The 22,565-nt window shown below is 43.8% G+C and overlaps 1 protein-coding gene across 2 annotated transcripts in view; it reads right to left on the bottom strand.

Annotated features, from left to right (window-relative positions):
- Positions 1–22,565, bottom strand: part of GABRB3 (gamma-aminobutyric acid type A receptor subunit beta3) — a 224,558-nt gene that overhangs the window by 148,657 nt on the left and 53,336 nt on the right. The gene's annotated exons all lie outside the window — the stretch shown is intronic.

Below are 22,565 nucleotides of genomic sequence, written 5' to 3'. Positions count from 1 at the left end.
AAAATTTACATAGGTCAGGAACGCAGATCTGTATAAAGAAAGGGAAAGCATTAAAGATAAAAATAAGTGATGGTAACATAAAATATTTTATTTTCCTAATTCTTAATTGATCTAACAAATAACTGTTCAAAATGATAATAGCAACAATGGGTTTGGTGACTACAGCTTCTCGATAGGTGAAATAAGCAAAACATCCTGGAAGTTCTGCCCAGATCCTGGAAGCCGACACAGACAACAGAGATGCTTTTCCTTGATACACCGACGGTAAATCCAGGGAAACTGTATCTTCAGTCATGGAGAGGCAATTTGTCTTTTCTTTCTGCCTAGGAAAACTCCCAGAAGTCTTTTCTTCCATGGTGTAGGTTTAAGTAAGAAATCAGTATAAATTCTACACGGGGAACCATGAAACAATACAAAGCAAAACCAGAAACAAAAAGCAACAGGGTTTGGAAGCTGAAATTATTTCTCCCTAAGATGGAAATTTTATACTCTTTGAGGTCTCTTCCCATATTGAACTTACAGGAATCTGGGTGACAAACATCCTCCTCCAGCTAATTCCCACAGGCGCACACATACTGATAGAGTAAACAGTGCAGTCTCTGTCACTCTGTCACATACTTCATTTATTTTTTTTTATTTTAATAACAGCCACCTGTTTTTAGTGCCTCCTGTGACTAGGCATGGTGTCCAGCATTTTGTAGACATTTTCTCATCTAAACCCCACGCACCTTTTTAAGATAGGTACTACTGCTATTACTATTACTATTACTATCTTATTATTATCATCATTCAAATAATGAATAAAATGAGGCCCAATTACGTGGAGCAGAAAGGTGCAGGATTGCACTCCAGACTCTGGGACCTGCAATCTTACCTCCCATATACAGATAATCATCTTTTCTTGGGAATAGAGACATACTATGCCTGGTATAACCCCACGTACTCAGTCAGAATGGATTTTCCATACAGCAAACCTGTATACACTCTTAGCTTGGCACTGGATCAACAGTTACCTGAATCTAGACAGGGGTTTGTCTTCTCAGGGTCCCAAGCAATCTGACTCTTGTCTCCCCAGCAACCAGCAGCCACACTGCCTTTTGCCACATGGACCCATTCACCACACCCAGTCTGGAACCTGCAGAGGCCTCCGGGAGCCACGGTACAATTGACAGTACCTGAACACCAGTGCGGGTGCGAGACTTTGATGCCAACATGCTCCCACAAAAAGCTCCCATATGAAGCATCTGTGCTCTGTGACCCCTGGCACTGCAACACCGGGCTACTTCTGACATTGCAATATTGCAACCCGATAATGGCCAACATGCAGTGAATTTGAGGGAATGTCAACAAATGACAAAATCAAAAATTTAGGGAATTTTTTTAAAAAGATGATACATTAAAACTTGTGCTTTAAACACATTTATATCCAAACCCACACAGCTGTTAAGAATCCTTGCAACATACAAGTCTCTTCTGGCTACTTCCACCTACTGGTGGCCTTGCAATTTCAGATCCACACAGATTCCTTAGAGTGCTAAATGCAAGGAAAGTGTAATTCTAAGATTTCAATTATTTTTAAGCACAAGGTTATGAAAAATGTTTCTTAAGAAACACGTTACCCTAAGTAATGATCTATTCTTAAAGTGTAAGCTTTCCCTTATTATTAAAATAATGTGATTTTCCTTTGAATGCCTTGGAAATAAACATAACCTATATGTGCTTTTCTTTTAAAAAGTAAATTACTAGATTTCTGCTTGAGAAAGAACATTTTCTGGAGAGAAGCAAAGTCTATCAGCACAATCTGTTCAACGACCAATGAATGTCTCGATCCCTGACCACCAACGGTAAGCCTCTTACCCCTGCTCAGAGTGGCCTCTCTCCTTCCCTCCGCCCTGGCACACTCTCTCAGGTCCTTCTCAAGTCCTCCTGGAAAGCAGGACCTCAGATAACGCAGGAAGAGGGAGCACATACGCCAATCCACACCCACATTCACCCTTAAAAGCTGCTTTTCAATTCTCAGCCCATGGCTTCAGTGAGGGTGTGCAAAAAGTCCAACCTGTTCCCTGTCCCTGGGGTTGAAAAAAGGGACTGCAATATCTCTTTATAGCCCCCACCTCCAATCCAAACATTTTTGAGGTCACTGAGCTGGTAAATCCTGCAAGCCCTCACTGAAGAAAATTGGTCTTAAATACAAGCTTCTTGAGGACCAGCAACCATGCTCTGCTCTCATTTGTTTCTCCACGTTCACTGTTTCTCCCAGCAGAACTCAGGGCTCTTATCAAAAGAGATGCCACCAAATACTTTCATTTTTCCACTGAATTACAGATCCGTGAAATAATTTAGAACTCATCTGGCATTTTAACTCACCCCACCTCCCTCATTACCTTAGAGCTGATCGAAGGAGTCCCAGCTCATCACCTAAGCAAGGCTCCGTGAATCACGCCCAGCAAAAGAGACACAACAGCCCCCGTGCAATCCGCACAAAAGACAGATGCAAAGGAAGCTGCCAGGTTATCCTCCCGGACTGCCAAAGAAATGTCAACTGTACACCCCAGGAGGAAAGGGGACAGATTTCCAAAGGGAAAGCTATTAGAATTCAATGGATCATCGTGTGACCACACTCAGGGAATCACAATTATATACACATTTATAGGGTACTGCTCTGCAAACATAAACAACATTGTGACAAGGGACCTGCAACAAGAAAAAAAGGAAGAGAGTCTTTAAATGTTCAAAAGGATAAAAACAGAAAAGAGAATAAAAATTAATGACAAAAAGTATACATCCAAGAGAGAAAACAAATGATCAAATAGAATGAAGAGGCAGGGAAGGGGCAATGTTAGGAGAGTTGATGGGAGATGAGCGATATTTATGGGGCTAATCCTCCCTCTTTCGGGTTCAATATTGCCTTTCCCTGTCACTCCCCAAAGGCTCCCGCCATGTTTATTCTCCCTGCACTCAGCTGTCAGAAACTTCATCTGTTAAAATGTTAGTTTCGAAGACTATGAAAAAGAAAGCTGATATAGTAAATCTAATTCATCAACCACAACAATGACAAAAACAACACTTATTTTTGAGTGAGCTATGTCGAACCTCTATAATAGTGACGAAATTGCCCATTTTAGAATAAATAATTAGAATTTTAATAAAACTAAGAAAACCCCACACAACTTTCTAGATATGGTGTGATGAGTGCTTGAGTTCACATTAAGCTAATGTTATGAGAACAGTGAAAAAAAGGAAAAACAGACACAAAAGTGCACTGAGAAGCAGGTATATAAATATTAGAGGAAAATCTGTCAGAGTTTAAGAAGAAGTTTCCAGAACTGGGAACAGTATCTGTTCCCACAAGAGCAGCATTCATAAGGCTTAACCAATATTAGCAAGACCCAAAAGGATACAATGTTTCCAAGTAACTTAACTGCATCCAAGAACAAAGCACAAGAATATTTCTAGGAAGGCAAAAATATCCAGCACTCAGCAAGTTAAAATTCACAATGTCTGGCATCCAAACAGAGATTACCAGACATGTAAGGAAGCATGAAAATATAACAAATAATACAGAAGTACATCGATGAATTACAAAACCTCAACTTTTTTAAATGTCAGGATTAGCAAAGACATTTTAAAAGTTACTATAAGTCTATTCTCGATACTCAAAAAGTTAACTAGATCCATGAAAGGTAACATAAAAGACTAAGATTGAGCTTCTAGAAATAAAATGAATAATATTTGACATGAAATGGAAGATGGAAGTAGCTATAACTAGACCTTGCAGGAGAAATGCGAGTGTATTTGAGGACATTGCATTAGAAACAACTCAAAATACAATAGAGAGAGAAAAGGAAAGAAAAAAATAAAAGAGCATAAGTGAGATTTTTGAATTGAATAAAAACGGAAACACAACATTGTGGGCTGCTTAAATAAGAAATATTTAAGAAAATTTACAACCACTGAAAGTCTATTTTTTAAAAAAGAAAGTTTCAAACCAATGTCCTTAGCTTCCACTTTATATAACTGGAAAAATTAGATAGTATTAAACCCAAGGTTAGTAGAGGAAAGAAAATAATAAAGATCAGATTAGAAGTCAATAAGAGAGAAAACAAAAACAATACAGAAAAATCAGTGAAACAAAAAGTTAGCTCTTCAAAAAAATCAATAAACCTTTACCAGACTGATAAGGAAAAAAAACAAACAAAACAGAGAACAAACAAAATCACTAACATTGGGAATAAAAGAAGAGACATCATTTCAGGGCCTACAGATGTCAAAAAGAAAACTAAGGGAATGTTATGAACAACTTAATGCTGATACCTTCTACAATGCAGATGCAACAGACAAATTCTTCAAAGACGAACTATTGAAGCAAACTCAAGAAACAACAGATAACGTGAATCACCCTGTATCTATCAAAGAAATTCAATGTTTAGATAAAAACCTTCCCCTAAACATGATTTCAAGGATAAATTCTACCAAGCATATAAGGAAGAATTAATATCAGTTCTATGTAAGTTCTTCCAGAATACTGACAAGTAGGGAACACTTCCCAGTTTATTCTCAGGTCAAAATTACCGTGACCCCTGAATCACAAGTAAATTTCAAGGAAGGAAAACTGCAGATCAGTATTCCTCATAAACATTTTGGCAGAAGTTTTCAAAAGAATTAAATCAAATCTAACTACATATAAAAGGATAATACATCTTGTCCAAGTTTCCAACAATTCAAGGAAAGTTTAACTTTTTTAAAGTAAATCAATGTAATTCAACATGCTAAGAAAAAAAATTGGTTCATCCCAATAGGCATGGGCAAAACATGTGACAAAAGTCAACATCCTTCCCTTGTTTTAAAAAACTCTGCAAACTAGGAAGAGGACTTTCTCAACTTGAGAAAGAGCATTTAAAACAACTATTACAAACATACTTAACGGTAAAAAGACTGCCCGCTTTCCTTCTAAATCAGGAACAAGACAAGGACATTGCTCTTGCCACTTCTTTTCAACACTTGAGAGATCCGGCCGGTGTGATAAGTTGGTGGGGAGGGGGGAAGAAAACAGAGAGGAAAACCATCTAGATTGGAAAGGATAAGGTAACACTGTCCTTATTCACAGATGACATGAAAATCCAGTGGGATCTACAGAAAAGCTACTGAAATTAATAAACAAGTTTAACAAGATTGTGGGGTATCAAGTCAATGCACAAAACCAATTTTATTTCTGTATATTAGCAATAAACAATTGAAATTTCACATTAAATACTCCTTATGTGATAGCCTACAAAAATAAGAAAGAGAGATGAATATGACAAAAGACGTGAATGACCTATGCAATGGACACCAGCATGTATTTCAGAGAAATTTTAGGAGACCTAAATAAATGGAGAGATATGCCATGTTCACGGGTTAGAAAACTCATATTATTAAGGCGTCAATTCTCCCCCAAGTTAACTGTATATTCAAATCAATTTTAATCAAAACCTTAACAGGCTTTTTAATGTAGAAATTGACAAACATTGCAAAACTCACATGTAAATGCAAAGAACCAAGCATAGCCAAAACAACATTTTAAAAAATGATACAACTAACACCACCTTATTTAAAGAGTTACTTGAAAGCTGCAGTGACTATGATAGTGTGGTATTGGTATAAATATACACGGAGAGATCAATGAAACTGAATATAATGTCCAGAAATAGACTGAAACATACCTGAACAACAGATTTTGACAAGGGTAGTTAGTTCAGTGAAAAAGAAACATCAATAAATACTGCTAGACTAATTTGACATCTATATATCCATAGTCGAAAACATCCATACCCCAAAAAATAACTTCAACCCATACCTTCTACTATACACACAAATCAAGTAGAAAAGAATCATAGACCTACATGTAAAACCTAAAACTATAAACGTCTAGAAATAAACATAGGAGGAAACCTTTATGACCTTATATTGGGAAAGGATTTCTTTGATTCAATACCAAAAGCACAATTTGTAAAAAACACTTCACCACACTGAAAAATTTTTGTCTTTTGAAACATACAGTACACTGTTAAGAGGATGAAAAGGCAGATTGGGAAACAATATTTGTATAGCATATATCTGATAAACAGCTTATATCCAAATAGGTAAGGAACTCTCCAAATTCAACAGTAAGGAAATAAACAACTCCATAAGATAATGGGTAAAATTGTGGAACAGACACTTTGCCTAAGAAAATATTCAGCAACTAATCACATGAACAGATGTTCAACATCACTTGTCCTTAGGGACATACAAATCAGGAGCACTACACATCTACTAAAGTGGCTAATTTTAAAGAGACTGACCGTATCAAGTGTTGCGAGAAATAAGGAGAACCTGAAACACTCACCCACTGCTGATGAGAACATAAAATGATACTATCCCAGTGGAAAATGTGTGGGTTATTTCAGAAAACGTTAAATGAACACTTACCATATGATCCAGCCAATACACTCCTGAGTATTAACCCAAGAGAAATGAAAGCACATGTCTACACAAAGACTTGTACATGAATGTTCATAGCAGCCTTTTTAATTTAATAGTCAAACCTGGAGACAGCCTGTCTTAATCCATTCAGGCAGCTATAACGAAATAGCTGTAACAAAATACCATAAATGCCGTCTCTGGAATCGATGTGAGGAATACATTTCTGTTGTTTACAGCCTTTTGGAAGCTGGAAAGTCCAAAATCAAGTCTCCAGCAGATCTGGTGTCTGGTTAAGGGCCCTCTCCCTGGTTCATAAATGGCCGTTTTGCTTTAATCTCACATGGTGGAAGGAGCAGGAAATCTTTCTCCAGTCTCTTCCATGAGGACATCAATACCACTCAGGAAGGCTGACATCAGGACCTAATCACCTCCCAAATGCCCCACCTCCTAATAAGCATGATTTTACTCATTTTGTACTGCCGTAACAGAATGCCTAAGACTGGGGAATGTATAAAGAACAGGAATTAACTTCCTCACAGTTCTAGAGGCTGGAAATTCTCAGGCACCGGCATCTGCTGGGGGCCTTTTTGCTGCATCTTCACACAGTGGAAGGCGGAAAGGCAAGAGAAAACCAATCCCTCAGTCAAGGCCCTGTGCGAGGACACCTGATCCCATTTGCAAAGGAGGAGCCCTCATGGCCGAATTATCCCTGAAAAGCTCCACTTCTTAATCCTATCCATTGGCGGCGCCTGAGGACACATTCAAACCACAACAATCTGATTCTGGCCCGGCAAACTCTGTGCTTTTCACATCCGGAATACATTCACTCCATGCCAATAGCCCATCTCAGCATCAGCTTTAAAGTCTAAAGTCCAAAATCTCATCCAAACATTGCATGAGTGACATTCAAGGTGTAATTCATCCCGAGGCAAATTTCCCTCCAGCTATGAGTCTATGAAATCAAACAAGTTATATACTTTCAAAATACAATGGAGGGCCAGGCGTAGGATAGTGCTGAGAGATAGAGAGAGAGAGAGAGAGAGAGAGAGGGAGAGAGAGAGAGAGGGAGAGAGAGAGAGAGGGAGAGAGAGAGAGAGGGAGAGAGAGAGAGAGAGAGAGAGGGAGAGAGAGAGGGAGAGAGAGAGAGAGAGAGAGGAAAGAACAGGGTAACAGGTCCCAAGTAAGTCCAAAACCCAAAGGGGGGCAAGCATTACATCTTAAGACTGAAGAACAATCTTTGACTCTATATACCACCTCCTGGACACACTGGGGTAGAGGATGAACCCCCAAAGCCCTGGGCAGCCCCACTTTGCTGGCTTTGCAGGACCCACACCTCAGCTCTCACACATTCAAGTCACATGCCTGTGGCTCTGCCAGGCTGGCGCTGCATACTGATGGCTCTACATTCTGGGGTCCTGGGGGCAGCCGGCCCCAAGACTCCACTAGGTAATGCCCCGTGGAGGCTGTCTGTGATGGCTACACCCCTGTGACAGCTCTCTGCACGGGCCTTCTCTGAGACATGCTTGGCATCTGGGAGGAGGAAGGCATGCTGCCACAGCTCTTGCATTCTGGGCACCCACAGAATCAGTGCTAAGTGTACACTGCCAGGGCCTAGAGCCACTGCCGGAGCCACGGTGCAGCCTGCTTCAGCACCAGCCAGGGTGTTTGGGGAGTGCTGCGCCAGAATGTGGGGAGAAGACTTAAAGTAGCCTTGGGAAGTAAGTCCTGATGTCCCACAGACACCCTGCATCCATTCTGCCCTCCAGGTTGTAGCATTTGGGGTCTGCAGTGGGAAGGCCTTGAACCTCTCTGAAGTGTCTTTGAGGTCATTCTCCCATTCTCTTGATGTATATAGTCCCTGGCTTCCTTTTATCCACACGGATCTCCTTACCAAACAGTCACTTGGCCACACCCTTGGTTTTCTCTCCTAAACATATTTTTTTTTTAGTCTTTAAATGGCCAGGCTGAAAATTTTGCAAATCTTTACATTTTCCTTCCCTTTTAATTATAAATCGTCTTTAAATATTTCTCTCTTCTCATATTTTACTATAAGCATGTAAGAGAAGCCACATAGGATCCTGAACACCTTGCTGCTTTGAGATTTCATCTGCTAAATATCCTAGCCATTGCTTTTAATTTCTGCCTTCCAGAAAGTCCTACAGCATGTATATAATTCTTAGCTGCCTTGTAACAAGGGTGACCTTTCCTTCGGTTTTCAATACCTTGCTCCTCATTCCCTCTGAGACTTCATCAAAATGATCATCCCCGCCAAGACCACTTAGGTCATCTCTAAGGAGAATGAGGCTTACCCTGCACCTCTCTTCTTCTGAGCTCTCACCAGAATCACTCTTCATGCTTCATTCACTGCAATATAGGCTTTTTTCCAGCATTCGCTTCAGAACTGTCCCAAGCACTAACCACTGCCCAGTTCGAATCCCACTTCTACATTGTTTGGTTATTTGTTACAGCAACACTGTCCTCCTCTGACTTACCCTACCAAGTTCTGCCCGAGTTCAGTTGTGCTGCTACAACAGAATGCCTGAGACTAGGTGATTTATAAAGAACAGAAATTTATTCCTTCACATTTCTGGAAGCTGGAAAGTACAAGACCAAGGTGCCAGCATCTGGTAAGGGTTTTCCTGCGGTGTCCTCACGTTGCAAAAGGCAGAAGGGTAAGAGGGAACCAACTCCCTTTATCAAGCACCTGTATAAAGACGCCTGATCTCATTCGCAGGGAAGGAGCCTCGCCACCTCTTAAAGGCTCCACCTCTTAACGCTATCACACCGGCACACCTGAATTTTGAAAAGGAAACATTCAAACCACAGCACCATCATGTTGGGGGTTAGAATTTCAACATATATATTTCGGGAGACGTAAACACAGTCCAGCCCAAATGACCATCAACAGATGAATGGGTAACAAACTCTGGCATATGTATATAATGAAACGCCATTCACCAATAAAACAGGGTCAAGTGTTGATACAACTCAAACGTGGATAAATCTCAAAAACCTACTCTGAGCAAAAAGCAAAACAACACAAACCAACAAAAAGCTCAGACAAACAAGAGTACATTCTATACAATTAGATGTATAGAACATTCTGGGAGACACCAATCAGTGCAGACAAAAGATGAGGGTGGACACGAGAGAGGAAGGAATCATGAAGGAGAAGCAGGAAACATTTGGGGGTACATGAATATGTTCATTCCCTTGATCGTGGTGATGGTTTCCTGGGTTTGCACAGTTCACCACAGGGTATCATTTAAACATGTGCAGTTCATGGACATAAAAATGGGAACAACAGATACTACAAACTCTGAATGGAGGGAGATAAGGAGGCAGGCAAGGGCTGAAAAACTTCCTATTGGGTACCATATTCACTATCTGAGTTCCAGGATCCACGGAAGCCCCAACCTCAGCCTCATGCAATGTACCCTTGTAATAAACCTCTACGTTTCCTCTGACTCTAAAGTTAAAATTAAAAAACAATAAACAGATAAAAATATGTGCAGTACATAGATGTTGATTGTGCCTCAAAAAACTAAACAAAACAAAGACTATCCCACTCCACTCAATGTTCGCTGACTTCAATCAGAAGATGCTTCAGGCTCTACCCACCTTCGAAACTCACGGGGGTCCCAGCGCAAAAATTGAACCTAGCACGGCGCCTGAGGCAACACCCGCCTCGTGCATCCAGACAACCAGGCACGACAAATCCACTATCCATAAAATCTTCCTACAAAGGAGTTCAGACAGAAGTGTTACAGGAGCCTAGAAATCCTTCCTTGGAAACTCACACTTACCTGTTATTTTCAAAACCCTAGGTAACAGTCACTTAGGGCTTTGGAATCAAATTGAGGGGTTTTTTTTTTTCCTGTTCCTTTTCATTTTATGGCATGTTATGCTTTGTTAAGGTATTCATTGCTTCATCAAACATTTATTTAGCACCTAATGTGCACAAAGAAATGGACTAACTGCAGTTAAGGAGAAAAAAGGTTTGCTTCCTTTTCTGATAAAAACCGCACTAATTTGTTTTAAAACAACTTAGGTTTAAAAAATGAGAAAACAGGCCGGGCGCGGTGGCTCACGCCTATAATCCCAGCACTTTGGGAGGCCAAGGCGGGCGGATCACGAGGTCAGGAGATCGAGACCATCCTGGCAAACATGGTGAAACCCCGTCTCTACTAAAAATACAAAAAAATTAGCCGGGCATGGTGGCAGGCGCCTGTAGTCCCAGCTACTCGGGAGGCTGAGGCAGGAGAACGGCGTGAACCCGGGAGTCGGAGCTTGCAGTGAGCCGAGATTGCGCCACTCACTCCAGCCTGGGCGACAGAGCGAGACTCCATCTCAAAAAAAAAAGAGAGAAAATAGGGGTAAATGCATGAATAGAGTAAAAAGGACCTCAAAGTAAAAGAGGAATGAGTGAAGCAGAGTCATCAACAAGGGTTTTCTGGGAGCAAGGGTGTGTTTTTTCATTCATTTATCCATGTGTTCATGTATTCATTCATTCAGCAAAAATTCTTTAAGCCATTTTGCCCTAAATTTGTGTACACAGATATTCTGCATGAAAATAAAAGGGAGTCTCAGCCTCCCAGCCATCTTCCTTTACCCTCAGTGCTTCTGTGAGGAGTAAAGGTGGAGATGGAAGTTTGGACAGGAAGGAGGGTTTGTGTCTGAGAAGCGGTGCTGAAGCTGCAACTCTGGGCGAGCCAATGTGCTAGGTGTCGGAGTGCCAGGAAGGATGAAACTGTGGTTTCCACCTTGGAGGCACTCACACAATCAACGGGAAAGAATCAGGGAAACACACGATTGCAAACACATGATAAATATTTTAACAAAATGCACCAGACGCTACAGGATCATAAAAGAGAAAGTATCTTTGGAGGCTAGAAAGGCTTCACAGAGAAGGAAGAATTGCACTGAGCACTGTGGGTAAGGTTCCCAGTGAGAAGAGCAGGACAGGCATATTCCCAGGAACTTTTCTGTATGAAAGTTGTGAGGTAAGACCGATATTAAAGGACCATTGTGTTGTCAGCGCAGGGAATGGAGAGCGAGACCAGTGGCAGGGGAACCAGTTGGGAAATGACTACAAAGTCCAGGCAAGAAATGGCAAGATGTTGAAAGAAAACGGTGGCATTTAGGATGGAAAAGACAGCAGAGACTTGAGAAATATCTAGGATATTTGGAGTGAATGTTTAATTAGAAGTACAAGCTTAGGGCAAGAAAAGGTCACATGTGAAACCGAGTTTCCGCCATACGTCATGGAAAAAGCGGGAATATGGTCCAGGAAGAAGAGGATGCATTCATTATTGGCAATGGTGCATTTGAGTTGTGGAAGGCATTGCCACATGGAGCAAGACACATTTCCTAGCTGCAGAGGTAATCAGGGTTCACTGCCCCAGGCTAAGTTGTCAAATGCTGCAAGAGGACCCAATCTTGTAAGTGTGAACAGTGTCACTTAGACTTGGCAAGTAGGTGGACACAGGCCTTGTAAACATGAAGTGTTTCAGCATAATGATGGGGCAGAAGTTACATGAAATGGGAAGACTGCAGAGGAGAGGAGGGAGAGAATGTCTCCCAAAATGATTCACAGGTGAGAATCTCTTATCAGAAATACTTGGGACCAGAAGTGTTTCAGATTTCAAATATTTTGTATTTTAGAATATTTGCATTATGCCAATTGATCAACCCTAATCCCAAAATTCAAAATCTTAAATGCTCCAGTGAGTATTTCCTTTGAGCATCATGTCAGCACAGAAAAAATTTCAAATTTTGGAGCATTTCAGATTTCAGGCTTTCAGATTAAAAATACTCGGCCTACAATACACGACCAGATTGGAACTTTCAAGAAAATTCTGGAAATGCTAGTTTTCCTAGAGATGTTCTATGAGAAATAAAAATGTTCATGTTCTTCTAGAGTGTGCATCTTTAAAAGGATGAGTACAATTGATTGTTCTACATGACAGTCACCCTCAAGAAATGTGTGCTATGTCCCAGTTGGCTCCCTGAGAAATGATGGTGCAGGAAGTGAGAACAGATCCACAGATGGCATTTACCAACGACTGTTCAGCTCACTTGTTGACTAACTCCTGCTCAATACAGGTGCAGATCAGATAGTGCCAAGACACGGGCAGTTACCAGGTGCAGGCACTGTACTAGGCAGTGTACTAGGCACGACAGGGACAGGCAGTCAATGAGGAAATGAGGGCACAGGCAAAAGTGGCCGCTGCTTCCACAAGAAGAGTCCTGGGTACTAGGGCACTGCATGAGGAAAGGAGCTGTCCTGTATGGGAGGGGGTCAAAGAAGACCTCCAGAGAACAGGCAATGAAGCTCAACTCCAAAAAGAGCAGGAGTTAACACAGGGAAGAGAAGGTTCACGAGTGTTTCCGCAGAGGAATCAGCTTATGAAAAGACCTGAAGTGGAAGACAGCGTGCCACTTCCATGGGCATCAGCTTGCCCGTGTTTGCTAGCCAAACTCCAAGGCTGTTGGAGTTTCAATCCTGGTTCCACCGGTTAAAACTTGTGTGACCTTAAGCAAGGTACAGAACCAGCTTTTCCCTTCCTCAGCTCCCTTATCTGTAAAATGGGGATCAGTACAGGACCTTTACGCAGGCTGTTTGGAAGGATCCAGAGCGCTACCACACAGAAGCACATAACTGGTAAGCGTTAGCCGTTACTGTTAGTATTGCATATCTTATTTAGTACTAGGTTTCTAAGAAAATTTAAATATTGATTATCTTTTCTGCTAAGAGATCATATGGATATATTTTTTACTTTAATAAAGCAACTTATGGAGGTATAGTTTATAGATAAAACAAGCATCCATTCCAAGAGTGCTGCTCAGTAATTTTTAGCAAATGTTTTATGGTCAAGCAATCATCACCACTGATACAGTTTGGACATGTGTCCCCTCCAAATCTTATGTTGGACTTTGATTCCCAGTGTTGGAAGTGGGGCCTGGTGGGAGCTGTCTGGGTCATGCGAGTGGAGACCTCATGAATGGCTTGGTGCCCGCCTCTGAGCAAAGAGTGAGTTCTCACTCTATTTGTTCACAGGAGAGTTGCTAAAAGGCCCATACCCTCCCCCTCCTCTCTCTCATTCCCTCTCTCTCCATAGGACATGCTGATCCTCCTTCCACTTCTGCCACGATTGGAAGCTTCCTGAAGTCTTGCATAGCCTGCAGAACCATGAGCCAAGTAAACCTCTTTTTTTTTTTTTTGAGACAGAGTCTTGCTCTGTCGCCCAGGCTGGAGTGCAGTGGTGCGATCTCGGCTCACGGCAAGCCCCGCCTCCCAGGTTCACGCCATTCTCCTGCCTCAGCCTCCTGAATAGCTGGGACTATAGACACCCGCCACCACGCCCGGCTAATTTTTTGTATTTTTAGTAGAGACGGAGTTTCACCGTGTTAGCCAGGATGGTCTCGATCTCCTGACCTTGTGATCCGCCCGCCTTGGCCTCCCAAAGTGTTGGGATTACAGGCATGAGCCACCGCGCCCAGCCATAAACCTCTTTTCTTTATAAATTACCCAGACTCCAGTGTTCCTTTAAGCAACGCAAACAGACTAAGGCAACCACAATCCAGTTTTAGAAAATTTCCATCGCCCCAAGAAGTTTCCTCACGCATTTTTGCAGTCATTCTCTACTTTCACCCCCAGGCAAGTACTGATCTATTCTCTCTAAATATAGGTTTGCCTTTCTTATATAAATGGAATCATAGACTATGTAGTTTTTGGTGTCTGGCTTATTTCAATTAGCATAATGTTCCTTGAGGTTCATCAATGTGGCTGCATTTACCTTCTGTGTATTGCCAAATAGTATTACATGGTGCAGCTAGGCCATATTTTGTTTATTCATTCAACAGTGTATGAACACTGGGGTTGTTTTTAGTTTGGGGCTGTTTTGAATGCCCTGCACAGAATGCACAGAAGTTGTGTAGCATATATTTTCTTTCTTTCTTTCTTTTTTCCTCTTTTTTTTTTTTTAGACGGAGTCTCACTCTTGTTGCTCAGGCTAGAGTGCAGTGGCGCAGTCTCAGCTCATTGCAACCTCTGCCTCCCAGGTTCAAATGATTCTCCTGCCTCAACCTCTCCAGTAGCTGAGATTACAGGCACCTGCCACCACACCCGGCTAATTTTTGTATTTTTAGTAAAGACAGGGTTTCTCCTTGTTGGCCAAGCTGGTCTCGAACTCCTAACCTCAAGTGATCTACCTGCCTTGGCCTCCCGAAGTGCTGGGATGGCCTATATTTTCATTTCTGTTGGGCAGATACTTAAGAGGTAGAATTGCTGGGCCATACGGTAACTCTATGTCTAAGTTCTTAAGAAACCTTCAAATAGTTTTGCAGAGTGTCTACCATTATACATTCCCACCAGCAATGTATAAAGACTCCAATTTCTCCAAATGCTTCCTAATACTTCATATTGTCAATCTTCAAGGGAAATACTGATACAAAGACTGTGCCCATTTTTCAACTGGGTTGTGTCTTCTTATTATTGATTATAAGTGTTCTTTCTATATACCGGACAGATATGTACTTTAAAAATATTTTCTCCCAGTGAGTGGGTTGTCTTTTCATTTTCTGAATGAATAACACTTTGGGTTTTTCTTTTTTATTTTTATTTTTATATTTTATTTTTATTTTTTGCATCTCTGAGTTCTCTTGGGAGACTGTTTTTGACATCTCCTTTAATCTGAGCATGTACTATGCCTCATGAACTAGGAAGTAGTCTGACAATACCTTATAATTTTTGGGTATTTTCTGTCAAGTTCAACACCGTCTATTCCAGAACAAATCTAGATAGATCATTCTACAGCCAATTCCTCTGGCAAATGGATTCCACCATCTTCCCTTTGGAATGATATCATTGGCCTCTATTAATGAGGAAAGGCCAGCAAAATGTATCACTGTGTTTATTTTAAAGATGTTTTTGAGGACACTGTCATATGGCAAAGAACTCCTCCTTTTCTAGGAGGACGTTGGCTAGTCTTGAAGACAGAAATGACTGTATTCCCTAAGCAATAGGTTTGATTGCCCTGTAGACACCACCACATAACAGTAAGTTTCTCCTTCTGGGAAACTGGCCCTCTGACCCCCTTGGATGGTAATTTGTGGATCACACATATTACATCGTGACGGACATGGCATATTCTAAACCCACTGCTCCACTCTGCCTCTTTTCCATCGGCTTCATATTCATTTTATGAATGTATTCTATTGTGTTTGCACGAGAGTGATTTTAACTGGCTCTTGTCTAGATTTGTCAACACTACCTCCCCCGCCCCAGGCTCCCCATCCCCCACCCTTCTCAGCCTCAGTGTACAAAGCCCACAATCACAGCAGGACACATCCGAGTGAACCCAGAAACACGTGGAACCAACCTGAGCTCGTCCCTGGAACGGCTCTGGCTGCAGCTAGCAAAGGAGAAGTTTTTCCTTTCTTACAACAGCAGCCAGCAGCATAAACCACCTGTCCTGGTATTGTAATGAAGTCGCGAACATAATGAAATAAACTAACGATTTAAAATTGCAATCGTTAACACTTGTCAATTCGAGAAAAGTAAAACAAGTAAGGACAGAGAGAGGGACTGCATGGAGAGGAGAAGCTGCTTTGGAAATGGGAAGGGCTCTTTGAGGAGAAGGCATTTTAGTACCGATCTCAGTACCGAGAAGAAGAGAGCTTGGGGTGGATCCTGAGCAGAGCATGCTGAGCAGCTTAGACGCAAGGGCAAGGACCCTGGGTGGGCACAGACGTCATGCACTGGTGAGAGAGCAGGTGGGAGCACAGGGCCTAAGCAGGAGGCCAGGGACGTGGGCAGAGGGCAGACCGGGGAGGATGTGAAGGAGACGGAGAACGCTCACATCAGCGAACTCCTCCTTTTTTTTGTTATGTTTTGTGTTTGTTTTGTTACACAGACAGCATCTCTTTATGTTGCCCAGGCTGGTCTTGAACTCCTGGCCTCAGGCAATTCTCTCGCCTCAGCCTTCCGAAATGCTAGGATTACAGACATGAGCCACCATGCCTGCCCATATCAGTGGGTTGTTTAAGGGAATAGAAAGTGTGGTTTTCTCTGGTTACTCCGGCTACTATGTAAGAAGCAGGGGAACCAGAAGAGCAGCAAGGAGGCAGGGAGAAGCATCCAGATGGAGATGCTGAAGCTGTGGGAAAGCAGGGCGGGCAGGAGTAGTGTGGGGGGGTTCAGTCCGTGCAGCTGCTGCAGGCAGCACACGACAGGACTCTCTGACGAACAAGGACGAGAGTGTGGGGAAGCCGAGAGCCCGTGACTCCAGAACCCTGTTGTGGACATTTTATATCTGCGATGCTGAAACCTCCAAGTGGTCATTTAGGACGTGAGTCTAGCCCTTGGGAGAAGTGACAGCTCGTATTACACGTCAGTGCTGTTGCAGTGTGCGGATGGCACTGGAAAGGCGAGGAGGTGGAGAGAAAGTAGAAGTTAGGACCCTGTGCCCAGGACTACCTCAGGAAGGTGGAGAGGAGATGCCCCCGAGGAGACCACAGCAAACAGCTGAGAGGCCAGAGCAGAGGCTGAGGAGACACGCAGGGAAGCTTCAAGGAACCCCGTGGACTGGGAAACCCAAAGCCAGCCACAGGAGGCAGCACACTGGCCGCACAGGGAAAGCAGATGGAGGGGCGAGGATGCTGGTCAGATGCAGCATGCCACCACGGGGGAGTTCCAGGGTCAGGTAGGGGTAGAAGAAAGGACAGCTTTTTAAGAAGTGGGAGAACCAGGCTCTGCTGGTTAAGGGGCCCATGAGGGCAAGGATGAGGAAAAGGTCAGGGGCCTCCTGACTCTGGTTTGGGCAACCGGGCGGCGCTCAGCTCCTGAGAGTGGCTGAGGCAGGGTGCGGCAGTGGGAAAGGTGTCACAGGAGGCTGTGACTGTAGTGGAAGGGGCAGTGGTAGTCGGAGGACAGCCAAAGGAACTTCCTCTTGATACCCTTTTTATTATTTTTTCATGGTGTGAGGCCCTCTGCTGAGAATGTGGCGGGTAGAGAGAATGGTGGCAGAGGCAGAGGATGGACAGGCAGAGAGTGACGCACAGGAGGGAGGAGACCCAGGCCTGATCAGCAACACTGGCAGCTCAGTTGCCTGGTGCCATCAGTCATCTCTGAGTGCCCCGAAATGCAGTGCTGGGCTCAGGAGCAAGGAGAGAAGACGAGGCCACCAGGATGATCCAGCCTGGAGATCTGCAGGGTACAGGCTGGGAAAACATCAGAGACGTGCATCAAAAAGGTTCTCCAAGAGGGGCCAATGGGGTGGGAAGAATGAATGCCGTGGACAGGCAATGCTGGCACAGGAAGGAGTGAGAACTGGCGGCTGCAACATGCTGTTTCCATAAGATGCTGTGGGTGGGAGACAGCACGCTCCCCGTTTCCATCTGGGCACTGGCTGCATGAGCTTATGTGCAAGCGAGCATTCATCAGGCAGCACACCACTCCTGTGCCCGCGTCTGCCTCCTTACTGCAGGTGCGCTGTGCCTCAGCAGACCACACGCCCTCAGGGGAGGAGCCGCAAGAAGGAAGTGAAGCCGGCAGAGGAACCAGGGATCAGAGACAGCAGGGGGAGGCTGAGCGGCCACATGTTGTGTGTGTCCAAAGTGCCTTCCCCAGGCACATTTGCCATGGTGGGGCTGAGGTGACCACCGTGGCAGAGACTCTGACCCAGAAGGAAACTCTAACACGTGCCAGCAACGAGGACAGTAATAAGGAGAATATGTTTGTCATTGCATTCAAACACACGGAAAACAGCCGAGGAAGGTGTGCAGAATATTTAGACATCTGAGCTACGACGATTCACCTAGTTTCCCTAAGCCTCAGTTTCTTCCCTTGTAAAAAGAGTTTCATAAGTGCCCCCGCACTGGGGTCGGTGTGAGGATGAAGTGAGATGATACACGGAAACTACCTGACACAGTATCTAAAATACAACGTCCCCATAAACTACTGTGAACCCCAAAAATCTGAGACAGGTTTCAGTTAATTTAGGAAGTTTATTTGCCAAGGTTGAGGCTGCACGTCCATGACACAGCCTCGTGAGGTCCTGATGACGTGTATCCAAGGTGGTCAGAGCAGTTTGATTTTATACATTCTAGGGAGACATGAGACATCAATCAACACATGTAAGATGAGCACTGGTTCGGTCTGGAAAGGCCGAACAACTCAAAGCAAAGGTAGGAAGACTGGAAGTGGGGCGGGGCTTCCAGGTCACAGGTAGATAAGAGACAAATGGCTGCGTTCTTTTGAGTTTCTAACTAGCCTTTCCAAAGGAGGCAATCAGATATGCATTTATCTCAGTAAGTAGAGGGGCAACTCTGAATAGAATGGGAGGGGGTTGGCCCTAAGCAGTTCCCAGCTTGCCTTTTTCCCTCTAGCTTAGGGATTTAGGGGTCCCAAGTTTTCTTTTCCTTTCACAGTATCTATTATTATTTTCATGATCACTGTTAGTAATTCTTAAAGGTGCATGGGAAATCACTCAGGACTGTCTCAGTGAACAGGAGAAGTTCAAGGAATAGGAGTGAAAGACAAATCTGAAGTCTGTGGAGAACACCAAGTTCTCACAGGACACACCAAAAACAGAGAAACACAACCATCCCCTGCCTCAAGGGGAGATAAAGCACATCCCAAAAAGCCACGTGCAAAAAAAAAATTACAAAGCCACATAGCAGTCAGGCACAAAAAACAAGGTGCCAGGTAAATGCATCCGTGCTGAGGGCACGCAGACAAGAAGGCAAGAGGGGTTCATGGGCAGCTCCTTGAGGACCTGGGGGGTCTGAGCTTGAAGCAGGAGGCAGAAGTGAGCAAGGAGAGAGTCTTCCTCACAAGGACCAGCGAGCTTTGCTAACCATCAAGGTCTTAGAACTAGACAGGAACACACATGGGAGACTTGGGCTGGTGATTGAAGAGGTCAGAAAAATCTGAGAATCAGCAGAAAAACCAAGTAGTCGAAGTTACCATTTCCAGCCAGCAAAGTTAACTTTGGGTCTGGAGGGTCCTCAGAAGCCTCTCTAAGAACTGAGCAGGAAACAGAGCAACAGCTATGATGGTGACAGAGAATTTTTCCCTGCAGCTGTGTGTGGGATGTGCTACATCCCAGAAGAGAGAGGAGAGAAAACCCACACGATGTAATAAGACTTGCACAAAAATGCCACATTATGACAATAAGTCCTTAAGCACCAAGGCAGGAACGAGAAGGACATGACTTAGCATTTGGTAATTATGTTGAACAAATTATGAAATAATAACTATTTATAAACTGATTCTCTTACTAGTCCTGAGCACAGAGAATATGTTTTCAGATAAAAATAATAGATAATGAAATGCTAGAAAATGTTGTTAAGGTGCATGGGGTTGGTTGCCTTGTGATGCGTAATATACTAATGACAGGCAGATTACTCTGATGCATCCAATGCCTGAATCATCAGTTGCCTTGTGTGCAAAATCCATTCTTTTATTAGTAAACTATTAAAAACATCCATGGTCTGGCATTTATGGGCCTTCTTTATTGCAACGCATTTATAATGTATAGAATGTGACCTCAATATTCCATAGATTGCTCTAAAATTTCCAGACTTGCTACATCTTCCAAACACCAAAAGCAAAATACACAGAGAACAAGCCACAGTGAGAACACACACTACTGTGAACTCAGTGCTGGTTTGCAATTAGAATGGAAAGCTGAGCCATGCAGGAATTCGCCACACCTTCTAAAGCAAGTGCATCCAACTCAAACTATACATGAGTTGATCAATATCCTGACTCAAGGGAAAGAAACAGAAAAGTCTCATCTTCAAAATGTAAGACTGTATTGATTTTTTTTCTCCTAAAGGCCCAGAGGGTACAAACTGCAAAACAGCTCTCAGCAACTGAATGCTACATTCTGATCCTCCTCCCACTGAACGTGGTTCTGTGTGTGACGGGTGTGCGCTAGGAGTGGAGGTGGAAGCACATCCAACAAAGAGGTAGGATAATGCTACCAATGTGGCTGATGATGCTGCATTCATATTTATAGAGAACCACAGGCTCCTAAAACCCCTATCTCAGCCCTTTGGTGTCATATCACAGCACATCCAAGTCGCTCAGAGGTAAGAGCTCCCCTCTGTATTTCACCACCCAGTACCTAACCCATCCTCACAATTGCCAGGAAGAAATGACGTCACGGGGGGTTTGAGCAATGTGTGCAAGTTCCCCAAACAGGTCAAACCCATAAACTGTCTTCCCTAGCTTCTCACAGCCTGCCTCACATCAACTTGCGAATCCCACTTACATCTCCTTAGAGGCCTCCTGTGGGTTCTCACTGCCATCAGCAAGTCTCTTCTATTTCTTTAAGAATCATCCAATTACTTTTATCACCAACTCCCTTTCTCTTTCACAGTCCATCCAGCTCACATGGCATATATCCAGTGACAGCCCAGCTCTGAGGACCTCCACCAAATGACAATCCAGCTCTGATGACATCCACCCAACCACAGCCCAGCTCTGAGGACCTCCACCAAATGACAGCCCAGCTCTGATGACATCCACCCAACCACAGCCCAGCTCTGAGGACCTCCACCAAATGACAGCCCAGCTCTGAAGACCTCCACCCAATGACAGCCCAGCTCTGGGGACATCCACCCAATGACAGACAGCCCAGCTCTTGGGACCTCCACGCAATGACAATCCAGCTCTGGGGACCTCCACCCAATGACAGCCCAGCTCTGGGGACATCCACCCAATGACAAATAGCGCAGCTCTGGGGACCTCCACCCAATGACAGCCCAGCTCTGAGGACCTTCACCCAACAACAGCCCAGCTCTGAGGATCTCCACCCAATGAAAACCCAGCTCTGGGGACATCCATTCAGTGACAGCCCAGCTCTGGGGACTTCTACCCAATGACAGCCCATCTCTGGGGACCTCCACCCAATGACAGCCCAGCTCTGAAGACCTCCACCCAATGAGAGCCTAGCTCTGAAGACCTCCACCCAATGACAGCCCAGCTCTGGGGACCTCCACCCTATGACAGCCCAGCTCTGAAGACCTCCACCCAATGACAGCCCAGCTCTGAGGACCTCCACCCAATGACAGCCCAGCTCTGAAGACCTCCACCCAATGACAGTCCAGCTCTGGGGACATCCAACCAATGACAGACAGCCCAGCTCTTGGGCCCTCCACCCAATGACAGTCCAGCTCTGGGGACCTCCACCTGATGACAGCCCAGCTCTGGGGACCTCCACCCTATGACAGCCCAGCTCTGGGGACATCCATCCAATGACAGCCCAGCTCTGAGGACCTCCACCCAATGAAAACCCAGCTCTAGGGACATCCATCCAATGACAGCCCAGCTCTAATGACATTGCTCTCCAGCTCTGAAGCTCCCAGGGACTGGATAATGTGGGCCATGTGTAAAGCTAAGACCACACATCCTAGCGCTTAGATTACTCACCCATCACCAAAACAGTAACATGCTGTGGGTTCCAGGGAAGATGCTACCCTGAATTCTCCCCTTGTCCAAATTATGCCTACCCAAAAAGGCTCATCCAGAACTAGAACTCCACATTTTTTAAAGACAGCCCTTCAGATCTGATCATTGAATGGGCTCTCTCTCCTCCTGGCTCCTCCCTCACCCATCACATGTAATGCTTCATGCTTCTCTGGGGTGCACTGATTTTGTTTTCCCTTGCTCCGTATTTTTCTTCTCTGCGATTGGAACAGACACCTCTTTATAAGCTGAGCTGGATCGTCGTCTGGTCAGTCTGGTATTTGGCGTTAACCAACAGAACTCAACAGATATTTACTGGATAGCTGTAACGAATCCAAGCATTCCAAAGACATTTGCCTCTTAGGCCAAAGGTAGAGATCCCTTGATCCTTGTAAATGATATTATCCTCTGTTAATCATTTTAAAGGCAGAAGAGTTCTCACTTCTGCATAGCCCAAGTATTTCCACAATCGGTTTAAGTTTATCTCCCATTCTGTCTCATTCTTTCTCTTTTGTCCACTTTGGCAAAGTAAAACAAAAAAAAAGTGTCATATAATAACCTATCTGTAGCAGCATTGTGTTTAGTGTTCTTTTCTGGGAGCTGTTGGTCCTACCCACACCTGAAAACAAAAAAGAAACTTCCC

This window comes from Chlorocebus sabaeus, chromosome 26 (genome assembly GCF_047675955.1).
Source record: "Chlorocebus sabaeus isolate Y175 chromosome 26, mChlSab1.0.hap1, whole genome shotgun sequence".
NCBI lineage: Eukaryota > Metazoa > Chordata > Mammalia > Primates > Cercopithecidae > Chlorocebus > Chlorocebus sabaeus.
This window is presented reverse-complemented; position numbering and strand designations above follow the sequence as displayed.